At 40.6% G+C, this 13,711-nt stretch overlaps 1 protein-coding gene and 1 non-coding gene across 3 annotated transcripts in view; one reads left to right on the top strand and one right to left on the bottom strand.

The window, feature by feature from the left end:
• The window catches only part of RANBP3L (RAN binding protein 3 like), a 289,116-nt gene that overhangs the window by 53,075 nt on the left and 222,330 nt on the right, over positions 1–13,711 (bottom strand). The window lies entirely within an intron of this gene.
• Positions 11,639–11,741, top strand: LOC121017221 (U6 spliceosomal RNA). The gene has a single exon (XR_005784675.1). It is a non-coding gene; the product is annotated as a U6 spliceosomal RNA (small nuclear RNA).

The raw sequence follows: 13,711 nt of genomic DNA on the forward strand, positions 1-13,711 counted from the left end.
TTCAGCCAGGTCACGATCTCGCGGTCCGTGAGTTCGAGCCCCGCGTCAGGCTCTGGGCTGATGGCTCAGAGCCTGGAGCCTGTGTCCGAGTCTGTGTCTCCCTCTCTCTCTGCCCCTCCCCCGTTCATGCTCTGTCTCTCTCTGTCCCAAAAATAAAATAAACGTTGAAAAAAAAATTAAAAAAAAAAAAAGAATGTAGGTTATCTGCTTGGAAAAGTCTTTTAAACAGGGCCCAGAAAGAGAAGTAGAGCTGAAAGTAACCTGAGACCGTCCCCTTTCCCCTTCCACCCAGAAAGAGACTGGAAAGAAATGTACTGAAGCCTTCCATAGCCAAAGTCCTGCTTTGTGGTAATTGGAGGATATCTTCAGGCTGCCTGTCTGCTTTATATCCATGAACCCAAAAGACTGTCAATACAACCAGGCACTTATACAAAGCATGCAGTCAACCCCTAGGAGAAGTCTGCTGGGGAAAGAAGACTCACACACCTACAGAGGAAAATCATGCTAAGTCTCCATACAAGTCAACCTAAACCTTCACTCATAAATGTGAATGACCAACGTAAGATCATTAGATATTTGAGGAAAACCAATACAAGTAAGGAAAAGGACCAGATGAGCAAACAGAATAGATGACCTTGGAAAAACGAAATAGAAATAATGCAGGAAATGAAAGAGAACTTAAAAAAATAATTTGTTAGTGTCCTTAGAACAGAAAGGATATTACGTCCATAATATATGAACAGGTTGCCATCACAAACTGAGTTGCCAGGACACTAGAAAAATTATTGGTAATTAAAAATATGATTGCCCAAAAAACCCCACACCTCAATTAAAAAGTGAACTAAATAATGAACCTGATTAAAGATAGAATTAGTCATATAGAAGATAAAGTAATGGAAATTTTGAGAACACAGAGCAAAATGACAAAAATTTTGAACAAGTTGAAACATGAAAAGTCTGTTTAGGAGGTCCATGTATACTCCTCAGCTGACTAGCTGTGACCTTGGGCAAGTTGCATAACACTAACACCCAGTGTTAAGTGTGTGTTTACTGTTTTCCAGCTCTGTTTTAAGTCCTTACACATGTTAACCCATCTAATCCCCTCGGCAGTCCGCTGTAGGCTGTCCTTCCGTTTGCCGTCATCTACCACTACATCCTTGATTTGAGGAGCTGGATGTTCTGTAGTACTTTCACCTGATAAATTAATTTCTTTATAAAGTACCAAATAAGGGACATAGAGAGTCCACAACCTACCATTCATCCTCTCTTTTCAAATATTGGCCAGGGACCCCGTCTCTGCCTCCCTGCAAATATTGTTGCATCTGTGGTAGAGTCAAAACACACAAGCAGCCAGTCATAAAGCCAAGAAGTGTTGGAGGCAAGAAACCATGCCAAAGAGGCAGTGGTGATGTGTGGACATGTGGTTTTTTCCCTAAACGGGGCTTCAAATAATATTGAATTAACAAGCAACCTTTAATAAAAAAGAGAGACCTGTAGATTTTATACAAAATTCTAAATTTCAGGTTCTTGTGACAAAACTGGAAGATTTGGTCCCTCTTCAAAAAAGGTAACGAGTGTGTTAGGATAGACTGTTGTAATAACTAGCCTCTAAGGTGCCTGGGTGGCTCAGTCAGTTAAACCTCTGACTTCGGCTCAGGTCATGATCTCACGGTTTGTGAGTTCGAGCCCCACGTCGTGCTCTGTGCTGACAGCTCAGACCTGGAGCCTGCTTTGGATTCCGCGTCTCCCACTCTCTCTCTGCCCCTCCCTCACTTGTGCTCTGTCTCTCTGTCTCTCAAAAAAAAAAAAATTAAAAAAATTTTTAAATAATAATAAATAGACTCTAAAATGCAGTACCTCAAAGAAGATAGAATTTTTTCTTTTATAATAGTCCAGTGATGATCAAGAGGTCCAGACTAGGTAGGTGGCTTTCCTTGAGATCATCCAAGATCTCTGATGGCTTCTATTTTTTTGTTCCAGAAGAAACATTTTCATTTACCATCTTTGATTTTAGAAAAGACTACTTTCACAAGAAAACAAATCCCTTGCCTTCTATACGTATTCCGATATCGAATGAATCAAGGCCAATTAAAAATCTCCTGTACCTTGCAGATGATGGATAGATATTTCAAAGCACTTTTATAAAGCCCTGTTTTGAAAATGATAAAGATGTGACAAAACAAAACAAAAACTAACAAAACTTCTCTACAGACCATTATACATGACCTATAATGATGTGGATGGTACTAACAAAGAGAGAAAATATACAATGCTCCTTCTTCATTAGTACAGGAGTACCAATTAAGTATCTGTACTTAACTGCAAAGTCAATCACCTTGTCCTTTCATTTTTCATTCGCTCTGCAGCAGACATAGTTGAATGCCTGCCCAGCAGCGATTTCCTCCCTCCTTGATGTTGACAGAATTCTAGCATTGTGCAGCTATGTGCTTCAGGAGAGGCGGGCCTCATCCCTGTCATTACGGGTTGGTCTAAATCATCACATAGACCCCACTCTCCTTGCATTAAAGATTTCCAAGAAAATAATTTGTATCATGTCACATGGCTTTTACAACAAACAGGAAAAGTACTGAGAAAAACCGCCTGGGTGGCTCAGTCGGTTCAGCATCTGACTTCAGCTCTGGTCATGATCTTGTGGTTCATGAGTTGGAGCCCCCACATCGGGCTCTCTGCTGTCAGCACAGAGCCCCCTTCGGATCATCTGTCTCCCTCTCTCTCTGTCCCTTCCCCAGTTGCACACGCACACACACTCTCTCTTTCTCTCTGTCAAAAAAAATAAACATTAAAAAAAATGAAGTATTTAGCATCATAATTTCCAGGAGAGAGAGAAGTCATTCCATCAACACTGACTGGCTCGGTGCCATCCCTGCAGCTGCCTCACCTTCCACTCTAACAATGCTCGGAGCAGCAGGACACTTGTCTTTGGAAACCACACTTTGCCAATATCAACACAATACTTGCTCGGCTCCACCTTTCTGCATCTCCCTTCCTCTTCTTAATATTGCACTGAGTAGTCACTGGTACAGGAATCTGTAGCCAACAAAGACACATCAGGGCTTTTCATACTCTGTGCTCTCTCCCTGAGCTGCTCTTCCTCTTGCCTCTTCATTTTTCAAGCATCAACATCAAGCATCTTCTGGGTGAAAGATTCCGTGGCCCCACCGTCTTCAGGATAGAGTTAACCATACTCTCTTCTGGGCTGGACCTATATTTTGGCTATATTTCTCTTATTGTATAATGTGTATTTCCTGATAATTCTCCATACACATATGTTTCTTCCCACTAAGATATGAGTGAATTGGGCTGAATATATGGTACTTTTAAATAGGAATAAAGGGCAGAAAGGAAAGGAGATGATAAGAAAAAAGAGAGGGAAAGATGGAGGAAGGGAAGAAAGAGAAGTGTTATGGTTTCTTTCTTTTTTCTCAATGAGACCATGATGAAATAATCAACTTGTGTCATGTTTAGATCCTAGCAGATGGTTCCCCAAACTGGGAAAATTTCTTCTCCATTCATGGTTAAGAAACAAAATAGAAAACATTGCAGCCAATTTTTAAAAATATTTATTTGGGGGGTGCCTGGGTGGCTCAGTTGGTTAAGCATCCGACTTCGGCTCAGGTCATGATCTCACGGTCTGTGAGTTCGAGCCCCGCGTCGGGCTCTGTGCTGACAGCTCAGAGTCTGGAGCCTGTTTCAGATTCTGTGTCTCCCTCTCTCTCTGACCCTCCCCCATTCATGCTCTGTCTCTATCTGTCTCAAAAATAAATAAACGTTAAAAAAAAATTAAAAAAAATCTTTATTTGGGAAACATAGATTAAGTGATTGACATCCATAATAAATAGAAAGAATAAAGTGCTACTGACCTAAGAACCAAAGACAGGCTTTTATACCATTAAATGAGATCAAGATCATAACATTGGAAGGTCTCTGAAATCAGGCAAGCCTGCTGGAATCTGGGCTTCACCCTGTGCTAACCGTATGACCTTGAGCAACTTCCCATCTTCTAGCTTCCAGTTCTGCATCATACAAAATGAGTACAATAACACCGATCTTATATGATTAATATGCAGTTTGCATTAAATGAGATAACTGTACCTAGCTCAATGCTGGGCACAAGCCAATTAGATGTTTAGATGTCAGCATCTTTTTATACATGGCAAGTACTGACTAGAATATATATATTTCTTACCATGAATATATACATACTGTTCTGGTTTGTTTAGGATGAGTCAACTCTCTATAGAATGACCATTCTTGGACAAATTGATAAATTTGAGTTACCTAATTTGAGGCCTGTGGAATGCAGGGGTCTCAACAAGAGAACATCAAGACGTTGTGTGGACAGGGAACATGTCTAGTTCAACTTTGGGTCCCAAGAATGGAGCACAGAGCCTGGCACACCCTAGATGGCAATGAGTTTCATTGGAAGAATGAATTCATGAAATCACTCTCAAGGTCTCATCTGAGCCATATTGCTAAAATTTATATCAACATAAGATCCCAGAACTCCTGGCAGGATCTTTCTTTGTAACATGTTTTTATTTAAAAAAAAAAATTTTTTTTTAACGTTTATTTATTTTTGGAACAGAGAGAGACAGAGCATGAACGGGGGGCGGGGGCGGAGAGAGAGGGAGACACAGAATCGGAAACAGGCTCCAGGCTCTGAGCCATCAGCCCAGAGCCCGACGCGGGGCTCGAACTCACGGACCGCGAGATCGTGACCTGGCTGAAGTCGGACGCTTAACCGACTGCGCCACCCAGGCGCCCCTGTAACATGTTTTTAAAACCTGCATAACATCAAACAGAAAAGAAGTAGGGTTTCATTATTCCTTGACTTTCCTCGCATTGCCATTTTCTCTCAGTGCAAGGAAACCTTTTTCAGCTCCATGGCTGAGAAACAGCCAACCTTTCATCTGTAAGAATTTTCCAGATGCATGCGAGAGCTTCATTAGAAACCTTCTCCTCTCTCGCCCTCAAAAAACCCCCAAAACACAAACCAATAAGCAAACCAACAAGCCAACAAAGAAACAAAAACAGATATTTTTCTTTCTCTTTTTCCAGACTCTGTTATTATGGTTGTGAACTGCAATGTTTAAAATTACATCATTCTTATGATTTATAAAGTTCTAAATAAAATACTGTTTACAAATGCACAAAGCACAGAAGATGTTAACTAGATATGATGGAAAGATGGAGATAGCTGCCCAGTCTGAACTGCAGAAGAGCACCCCACTGGGAGTCAGCTAACATGATTTATTTTGTCAGCATTTGGCAGACCCAGTAAATTACATAGCAGATACCAAGTGGAATTATCTACAATGCATTTCAGAGGGCCAGCTGTGCTTGGTATAAGAAATAATATTTCATTTAAGGGAATTAGTATTATGAAATAGAGTTAAGTATGTAAGTGGGAGCTGTCTAAAAATTATTTTATAAAAATACTTGGTTTTCCCTCTTTGAAGCTCATTTGAAACAAACTTTATAAACTTCATTTTGAGTTTAAAAGGAGGCAAGCATTTTGTAGTTTAAAGACACTAAGACTGACAGAAAATTAAGATACCTGAATTGTCTAGCAGTACACGGCAGAGATTTCTGAAAGTCTTTGTGAACTCCAGGTTCACAGCCTGGAGTCAACCTGATGTTATACCCGCGGGCAAAAAGACGTCATTAAAGTCATGAAAAAAGTGATGTTCTCCAACCTGCAATGTGGCATAAAGCCTAGTTCACCACAGCCAGCTGGTGAACAGTCCTGGGATGATTTCAAAATGGCAATCTACACGTCTTACTTTCTTCCCCTTGCTCTGAACTCCTTCCTGGGTCAGAGACCAGACATAAGGACAGATGTGTAGGCTCAGTGAGGACCAGTCAGGCGTGAGACAAAAACAATGGAGTGACTCAGAAGTGAACTAGATGCCTCACTCCGCCGCTAGAGGGTGTTGCGCAGAGTGATACAAGAGAAAGACTGGGTAGACTTCTTAAAGAGATCTTGGAGTGTTAGAGTTGGAAGCCTTGTTCTTTCCACATCCTCACACTCTTGAGAAAGGGGAGCACTTGCCATGGTTTCCTATAAAGAGGATCCCCAGAGAATAGCCTGTGAAGTTCAGGGATACATCTGAACATAGAGATGGTACCAGCAGAACCCGTGGGCACGTCCAGAGCTGCCAGGGCACGGGCAGAAGACACCAGCGGGCTTTGGACACAAGCAGTGGGATCAGAAAGAGGGCAGAACAAGCCAGGAATGGCCACAAATTACCCCCCAGTGTTCCACAGAGCCAAGACGGTTCTAATAAGGAGTCTAAGCTTCCCAGGGCCCCAGAGGTCCAATAAGATGGTTGGAAGCACAGGTCAGCTGGCTCCGCAAATCCTCTTTGCCCAGACACACAGGAAGCAAAGGTTCCAGGACCACGCTTAGTCTCGGCAAGAGGGACCCCTGTCCTGGACCCCATCTTTACAGGGCTCTGCTGATCACCAACAAGTGCGTTTGCTGAAGAATACATGCTGCCACTCAGGACCCAAGGTCAGAGGCGGCACAGACCAACGCAAAACCCTAAATATTTGCTCTCCGACTGACACTATTCAGGCCCCAGGGAAAGCTTCTCCACTCCATTAGATCCTCTAAACAAAAGGCAATTGTGTCCAAAGCCCAGAGTTTCGTGGACTGCGCTTGTGTCGATGCTGCTTGGGAGCATGGGGAGGATTTCAGCCATGCATTTGGTGACAACACTTTGGGGAGGAAAAAACCAAATTAATTAACTTGTAAATCCTTCCTCTCAAATAGTGTGAATTCAGAAGTGTCTTTTATAATGAAATAGCAATTCCCTTATGGTGCCAACTGTCTGTTTTCTTTGTTCTCTTTATTTTATTTTTTGTACTTGCAGAGGTGCTCATGAATTTGCCCACTATTTTCTTTTTTTTTTTTTTTGAATGAAAAATAAAATAAATACATACATATATATGTATATATATATATATGTATATATATATAAGCATATACAGTTAATGGATCACGTTTCCTGAAAATACTACATTCAATTAAGTCACAATTACCCAGAAAAACCAAAGAGATATAACTGGCTTATTTATTTATTTTTAAGCATCCCATTTTTATTTATTTTATTTTTATTATTATTTTTTATATAATTATTGTCAAATTGGTTTCCATACACTACCCAGTGCTCACGATTTTCAACAGTTAACCTGGTATCTGAGAATTAGCTACAGTATTATTCATATTATCCTTACGTGCATGTATAGTGTAGGTCTAGTGTAACAGGCATGAAGCGCAATCACTTTCCTTTATATTGGCAATTTCATGGGCATTCAATGCTAGAATTACAAATAGTTCTGTTTCTATAAAAATATTTACTAAGAATTAAAATTTTGAAATTTATAGTGTCGATGAATCACTTTGATATAAAATTTTGTGAAAAAATGAATTGATATTCATTGTACTGTGTAGTTTGCCTTTTAATCTTAATAGATAATTTTAAATATTAAAAAAAATTGTTTAAGTTGACTTATTTTTGCAAGAGAGACAGAGAGAGTGAGCGGGGGAGGGGCAGAGAGAGAGGGAGGGAGGGAATCCCAAGCAGGCTCTGCACTGTCAGCATGGAGCCTATGTGGGGCTCAAACACACAAACCGCGAGATCATGCCCTGAGCCGGAACCAAGAGTTGGATGCCTAACCCACTGAGCCACCCAGGCGTCCCAATGATTTTAAATATTTTAGAAGAAATCTTACTTACTTAACAATCTAGGCAAAACAATTTTATTTGTTTACACTTACTTTAAATTTTCTTAAAACCTTACCAAAATTTTATAGTTTGGATATAGTTACATTTTACTTTTTAATCCATGTGTTCATTAGTGAACACAAGAAAACAAGTTATATGTGAAAATTTTGATTATATCACCATAATTAGTGACTTTACTTGAAATGATGGCCAAAAATTTGGATTCCAGGAAACCAATATATACTAATTTCTGAACTATTACTCATCCAAACATTGCCATCCCATCAAGAGAATGCTCTGGCATGTGCAATACAAATTAAACTCAGTTGTAGTCAAGTGATATTTTGCTAACTCTCAGCTTTATATATATTTTTCTGATGTGTCCTTACAAAGTATATATTTCAAGTTAGGAGGATAGAACGTATTTCATTTAGCAATTTATTGATCTGATTTATAACTTTTAAATATATAGACTTAAGATATGTGGACCTCCATTTGCCTCGAGCCTTAAAAAGGTTGGGTAGTTGGGGTGCCTGGGTGGCTCAGTTCGTTGGGCATCCAACTTTGGCTCAGGTCATGATCTCACCGTTCATGAATTCAAGCCCTGCATCGGGCCCTGTGCTGACAGCTTGGAGCCTGGAGCCTGCTTCAGATTCTGTGTCTCCCTCTCTTTCTGCCCATCCCCTCTCACACACTGTCTCCCTCCATCTCAAAAGTAAATAAACATTAAAAAAAAAAAAAAGGTTGGGAAGTCATGAACGAACCCCACAAGCAGAGATTCAGCGTAGACCAGCACTCTGGGAATAAAGCAGAAGTGAATCTGGGGATAAAGCTAGGAATATTCAGGGATTGCGGAGCCAACAAGAAGATGCCCACAACCAGATGGGGTGATGACATTGGCAGTTGGAATCAGCTCTTCAGTTGTCTGCCCGGTCTGTTACCAGTCAGCTCACTCACCCTGACTTCATCTCCCTGCTGCTTTCACAAAAGTCAAGCATGAGATTTCTTCCCTGGAAATTCAGTAAGAGTAGGGAGTAAAGGCAGTTTGGAGAAAGGATTTTGAACTGGATAGTGATTGAAATGGTTTGACCTGAATATGATATCAGATATACTAAATTAGACAGATGCTTACCTAATTACACTGAATTATATTCTCCTCCTGCAGAACAGAAATAGAGGCTTGGAAAAGGAAAATGGGCACCAATACCAAAATAAAGGGAGTTTCACATCTGCTAACATCTGACTTGGCATTTTTCTAATGCATAACTCTTACTGGTAGCATCTTGCTGGAGAATACGACACCTTTTGAATGGGAGAGACTAACAAAGGTAAAAAGATGGGGATTATTAATTTCTTGGCTTGACACAGGAATTTGTAACCCTAGCTATATGATGAAATTCCTGAAGAGCTTTACAAATATTCAAATTTCCTTCCCCACTTCAGAGTAATTGAGGCTGAATTTCTGGGTATAGGGTTTAGTATCTGTATATTATAAAAGCAACTCAAAGGAGCACCTGGGTGGCTCAGTTGGTGGAGCATCCGACTTCGGCTCAAGTCATGATCTTGAGGTTTGTGAGTTCTAGCCCCATATCGGGGTCGCTGCTGTCGGCCTGTCAGCAGACAGCCCACTTCAGATCCTCTGCACCCCCCTGTCCCTCCTCCGCTTGCACTCTCCCAATAAATAAATAAATATTAAAAAGAAAAAAAAAACACAACTCAAGTGATTCTAGAGAGCAGCCAGGACTATATTCCATAGGGCAGGTATCTTCCCAGTCAGTTCTTTGTGTCTTTGTTCCCAAATCTTGGCAGATTCACCAGTTAATGCTATACTGTTTCTTCTATCCCTGTCTAGGTTGTCATGGTCCAAGATCCTGCCAACTGATTAGGTCCCGTGCCTCAGGTGCCTTGCGTATCAGCTTATTTACAGTGTGTGTGACAGCCACATCACTGACTTGGGGAAATTAGCCTGTGTCAAAGCCAATTAGTCTCACTGTTTCCACTTTAATGAACCAGATCAATTAAGAAGAGGGCTACACTGGAAAATTCCTGGGCCAGCCAGACCAGCAGTCCTTAGGTACTATGTGGTTAGACATCAAATTCATTCATTCAGTCATTCAGTCATTCACTCAATAAGCATATACTGAGCAGCAGCTATGTTATGGATACTGGAAACAAAATGTTTAATGAAGATACGCTCTCAACATTCAAAGAGCTCACAGTTTTTTATTTGCCACCTTAGAAATCAAGGGGCACCTGGGTGGCTCAGTTGGTTAAGCACCTGACTCTTGATTTCCGCTCAGGTCATGATCTCATGGTTCTTGAGATCAAGCCAGGATCTTGTTGGGCTTTGTGCTAACAGTGCGACACTGTGGAGCCTGCTTGGGATTCTCTCTCTTCCTTGCTCTCTGCCCCTCCCCTGCTTGCCTGTGTCCGTGCAAAATAAATAAACAGTTTTAAAAAATCAATTATTTCCCAGCCATCTGAAGTTCACCTGTTTTTAGTCCCAAAATTTACCACTCCTTTCCAGACTTTAGAATTTGATAAGCCAGTATGTTTTTTAGTTGGAAGATAAGCAAGTTTTAATTTTACAAGGTAAAAAGCAAAACCAGATGAAAGTCTTTTTAACACACAAAAGTAGCAAATATATACCTTAGCATAAGGAACTGACATTTAAATGAAAAAAAATTAGCTTCATCAAGAACTCTACACTATTCTTTTTTTCCTCATTGTGCTACCTCCCAACAATCTCTCTCTCTTTTTGTTAAATGTTTATTTATTTTTGAGACAGAGACAGAGCATGAGCAGGGGAGGGGCAGAGAGAGACACACACACAGAATGGGAAGCCGGGTCTAGGCTCTGAGCTGTCAGCACAGAGCCTGACACAGGGCTTGGGCCCACGAACCATGAGAGCACAACCTGAGCTAAAGTCAGATGCTTAACTGACTGAGCCACCCAGGGGCCCCCCCAATAATCTCTTTCTATAAGATTTATTTAAAACCAAGTTTTCCTTTCTTTATTTCTTTTGTTTTCTTTCTTTCTTTCTTTCTTTCTTTCTTTCTTTCTTTCTTTCTTTCCTTCCTTCTTTCCTCCCCCCCCCCTTTCTTTCCTAATAGTGAACAGTACCTATGAAGAAGTATATTCTTCTCCAAATAAATATGCTGGAAACTGAATTACACTTCTGGCTGAGGTGGGGTAACAGGACCAGATTTACATTTCCACATTAAACAATCAATAAGTGAAGAAAATATATGAAACAATGGTTTTCAAGACACGGGATATCATGAAATGAAGAATATCAACTTCTGAAAGAAAGGAGACAAATGAGGTGAGTCCTGTGATTATCCCAGCATACTGTCTTACGAGGGATTCCAGGCTGTAGTGCAAGAAAGGGGAACACAGGTGGAGCCTGGGTGATTCCCTGACTTGAGGCGGAGCTGTAAGTGTGCAGTGAACAAGATGGCTAGAGGTCACAGGAAAAAATACTGGAGAGAAAAAGAGCTTTCTAGACAGAGATACCTGATGATCTGCAGAGTTTCCCTTGAATTTTCACGTGAGTACTAGCTAGCAAATTCATTTGAGGAAACTGCCTTAGACCAGGGACAGAATCTCCTGGAAAGGTAGAGAAAGAGTACCAAGCACCCATACAGAGACAGAATAGTGTTTGCACCCAGAATTCACACTGGGAACCTCATGATTCACAAAGCAGTAGGTAGAGTACTCAGAAAGGTGTCATCTTGGTAGTGGGGAATAATCAGCCCTATACTGAGGACCGTTCTGATCTTACTTAATAAATCATAAAAGCAAGATCCCCCAAATTCAAACTGTTTTCACAAAATGTAACTGCGCCCTGGAACAAAGTACAAAAATATTTATAGAAATGTAGAGCACACGCTTCGGCAGCACATATACTAAAATTGGAACGATACAGAGAAGATTAGCATGGCTCCTGTGCAAGGATGACATGCAAATTTGTGAAGTGTTCCATATATTTTTTTTCACTCTTAAGTGGATCCTGAGAAACTTAACAGGAACCCATGGGGGAGGGGAAGGAAAAAAAAAAAGAGGTTAGAGTGGGAGAGAGCCAAAGCATAAGAGACTCTTAAAAACTGAGAACAAACTGAGGGTTTATGGGGGGTGGGAGGGAGGGGATGGTGGGTGATGGGTATTGAGGAGGGCACCTTTTGGGATGAGCACTGGGTGTTGTATGGAAACCAATTTGACAATAAATTTCATATATTAAAAAAAAAGAAATGTAGAGCACATATCAAGGTAAAACTCACAATGACTGGCATCTAATAAAAAATTACCAGGGGAGTACCTGGGTCACTCAGTCAGGTAAGCATTTGACTCTTGATCTGAGCTCAGGTCATGATCTCACAGTTCGTGGGATAGAGCCCTGCATGGGGCTCTGCACTGACACTGCAAAGCCTGCTTGGGCTTCTCTGTCTCCCCCCTCTCTCACTCTTCCCCAATCACACTTGCTCTCTCTCTCTCTCTCTCAGTAAATATATAAACTTAAAAAAAAAAATTAGTGTCCACTCTCACCACTGTTGTTTAACATAAGTGTTGGAAGTGCTAGCATCAGCAATCAGACAACAAAAGGAAATCAAAGACATCAAAATTGGCAAAGATGAAATCAAGCTTTCACTTTTTGCAGATGACATGATATTATACATGGAAAATCTGATAGATTCCACCAAAAGTCTGCTAGACCTGATACATGAATTTAACAAAGTTGCAGGATACAAAATCAATGTACAGAAATCAGTTGCATTCTTATACATTAATAATGAAGCAACAGAAAGACAAATAAAGAAACTGATCCCATTCACAATTGCACCAAGAAGCATAAAATACCTAGGAATAAATCTAACCAAAGATGTAAAAGATCTGTATGCTGAAAACTATAGAAAGCTTATGAAGGAAATTGAAGAAGATATAAAGAAATGGAAAAACATTCCGTGCTCATAGATTGGAAGAATAAATATTGTCAAATGTCAATACTACCCAAAGCTATCTACACATTCAATGCAATCCCAATCAAAATGGCACCAGCATTCTTCTCGAAACTAGAACAAACAATCCTAAAATTCATATGGAACCACAAAAGGCCCCGAATAGCCAAAGTAATTTTGAAGAAGAAGACCAAAGCAGGAGGCATCACAATCCCAGACTTTAGCCTCTACTACAAAGCTGTCATCATCAAGACAGCATGGTATTGGCACAAAAACAGACACATAGACCAATGGAATAGAATAGAAACCCCAGAACTAGACCCACAAACGTATGGCCAACTCATCTTTGACAAAGCAGGAAAGAACATCCAATGGAAAAAAGACAGTCTCTTTAACAAATGGTGCTGGGAGAACTGGACAGCAACATGCAGAAGGTTGAAACTAGACCACTTTCTCACACCATTCACAAAAATAAACTCAAAATGGATAAAGGACCTGAATGTGAGACAGGAAACCATCAAAACCTTAGAGGAGAAAGCAGGAAAAGACCTCTCTGACCTCAGCCGTAGCAATCTCTTACTCGACACATCCCCAAAGGCAAGGGAATTCAAAGCAAAAATGAACTACTGGGACCTTATGAAGATAAAAAGCTTCTGCACAGCAAAGGAAACAACCAACAAAACTAAAAGGCAACCAACGGAATGGGAAAAGATATTTGCAAATGACATATCGGACAAAGGGCTAGTATCCAAAATCTATAAAGAGCTCACCAAACTCCACACCCGAAAAGCAAATAACCCAGTGAAGAAATGGGCAGAAAACATGAATAGACACTTCTCTAAAGAAGACATCCGATGGCCAACAGGCACATGAAAAGATGTTCAGCGTCGCTCCTTATCAGGGAAATACAAATCAAAACCACACTCAGATATCACCTCACGCCAGTCAGAGTGGCCAAAATGAACAAATCAGGAGACTCTAGATGCTGGAGAGGATGTGGAGAAAC

This window comes from Herpailurus yagouaroundi, unplaced genomic scaffold (assembly GCF_014898765.1).
Source record: "Herpailurus yagouaroundi ecotype Mexico unplaced genomic scaffold, PumYag 29, whole genome shotgun sequence".
Taxonomy (NCBI): domain Eukaryota; kingdom Metazoa; phylum Chordata; class Mammalia; order Carnivora; family Felidae; genus Herpailurus; species Herpailurus yagouaroundi.